A 2,500-nucleotide genomic window follows, 5' to 3' on the forward strand; every position below is an offset into this window, starting at 1 on the left:
CTACGTTAGTCTCTTCGTAACTCCTTGTTTCTTTCACTGAACATAACATAAAGATAAACTAAAAATTTAATATAAATTCTTCTTCTCTAGCCATTTTCCTGATGCGAATTAAAACGCATTATCTTGAAATATATCATACAAACGAATTGTACAGATATACATCACACAAGAGTCTTTTCATACAGTTTCCTCTGGTTCTCAAAGTAAATAAAAACAAGAAAGGAAACAAGAAAATCTCCTGAAGCTCTCACAACGCCATCTCCTTGACATGGATAGAATCAGAGGCTGTCCGGATCGTAAATGATCTTTATGTGTTACAACATATCTCAGAGACTTTCCCCCTGGCTCCACAGATCTCTCTCTCTCTCTCTCTCTCTCTCTCTCTCTCTCTCTCTCTTTTCTCTCTCTCTCTCACACACACACAATAATCACGATAATTATGATCTTTTAGTAACACTGTTTCTGTTTGTCAGTCCAGTAATGACAGCTGTATATTCTATGCAGTTACCATTGCTGCAGTCGTTGTTTACGATAACAGTGCCATTAATATAATAACAACTGAGACCACAGCAAGTTCAACAAACAACAGACGTAACGTCGTAACGGGATCTTGACTAGACGTGACGTAACGCATCGCCATCAGTCTTATCACGCCCAAAATCGGACGAAGGAGAGCGCGCACAACCGAAAGAAAAGCGGGGTGTGGCGGAGGTGGACAGGAACTTGGAAAGAGTAAACTCTAATTGCTCGTTAGCCTCGTTAGAAGTTGTGGGGGCGGGGGAGGTATAGAGGAGGGTGAGTTAAGGGCGGGAGGAAAGGGGGAGCGGGGGGGCGGGCGGTGGGGGTGAGTGAATGGAGGGCCTTGCATTCTGGTTAGAAGGAAAAATTTGCTCAAATCTCCAGTCTTGATGAAAGTGTATGGAAGAAGAATTATGATATGCAGGTTTATTTATCTCACCTTCCGAAGGAGTTAAGTATACCTCAGTTTTACCAGACCACTGCTCTCCTAGGGCTGGCCCGAAAGATTAGACTTATTTTACGACAGTATATATATACATATATATTTATCTATCTATATATATGTATATCACACACACACACACATACATATATACATATATATATATATATATATATATATATATATATATATATATATATATATATATATATATATATAAAGCAAAGTAATTTCTATACTCTCTGAACTTAATTCCTGTAGACACGACAGATACAAAATGAACAGATTCAAAGCTTTCCGAGCAATACCGTAGAAGGTCGAAACGTTCAGTAGAAAGCAGGAGTTTGTTACTCTTTCTCGCCTGACGGGTCCTAACTTATTTTCATAAACTGTATCGTATTTATGACTTGTGAACATTAGCAAATTTTTAAGAAAAAAAGAAGCTTTTTTTTATTATATTCAATATTTATTTGTCTTATTTTATATTCAACACGCATAATTACTTTACAATACTCTATTGACAAAATGACAGAATTAAAAAAAAAAAGGGGATATAAACAGAGCGAATGAAGAAATGAAAGTAAACAGTGTAACTATTAGCAACGAATATCAATATCTACTAAAATCAGAATATTCAAAAGAGAGGCAAACGTGTCTAAGTTCCCATTTGCAAGGAAACTCAACCCACGACAGTACAGTCTAGGACACAGACCAGTGTTTGAGGACAGTTCGAAACTACTCGTGACATGTAAGCCCATCGTGGCTTCAACTAAAACGAAGATGACATCGAACGCTTCTCGTGCGCAAACTATTAATCCCTAGCTTATTCAATGCACTGTAGGATGTCCCGTATCAGGATGAAAGTAAGTACTACAATAGTGCTAAGGATGTGATGGTGTTATGTATGCATATAAAAGTTTTAATATAAGAATTTTCATATTGGTTTTCTTAGGAGGGACGAATGGACCTGTTTTCCCTAAAATCCAGTAGAGTGGAGAGAGAGAGAGAGAGAGAGAGAGAGAGAGAGAGAGAGAGAGAGAGAGAGAGAGAGAGAGACCAGACGTGACTGTTCATTGTTCCGTCAAAGTGTAGACAGTACTATCAAAACGGGAGGCCTAAAACGAGGTATTATTCGTCAAATGAGGACATCGACGAGGTAATATTAATCACAGGGGGCCCTCGGCGAGGTAATATTCGTCACGGGAGGCCCTCGACTAGGTAATAGGAATCACGGGAGGCCCTCGACGAGGTATCGTGAAGCACGGGAGATCTTCGACTAGGTAATATGAATCACGGGAGACCCTCAACGAGGTACCATGAAGTACGGGAGGACCTCGACGAGGTAATATTCATCCCACTGAAGTTGAATCCATTCATAAGACATTCTTGAGATGCTCAGAGTTTCTGGTGATGCTGGGCGGTTGGGGGGAGGGGGTCGGGGTGGTATCTTGGAGAGGGACAGGCGTGAGAGTGGTGGTAGACTGGGCGGGATTTCGGGTTTAGTTGCGAATGAGCTGGACACACCCCTGCGGTCTCTTT

General features: G+C 40.5%; 1 protein-coding gene across 7 annotated transcripts in view; it reads right to left on the reverse strand.

Annotated features, from left to right (window-relative positions):
• The window catches only part of LOC136833734 (runt-related transcription factor 1-like), a 412,880-nt gene that overhangs the window by 226,194 nt on the left and 184,186 nt on the right, over positions 1-2,500 (reverse strand). The gene's annotated exons all lie outside the window — the stretch shown is intronic.

Source organism: Macrobrachium rosenbergii, chromosome 52 (assembly GCF_040412425.1).
Source record: "Macrobrachium rosenbergii isolate ZJJX-2024 chromosome 52, ASM4041242v1, whole genome shotgun sequence".
Classification (NCBI taxonomy): Eukaryota; Metazoa; Arthropoda; class Malacostraca; order Decapoda; family Palaemonidae; genus Macrobrachium; species Macrobrachium rosenbergii.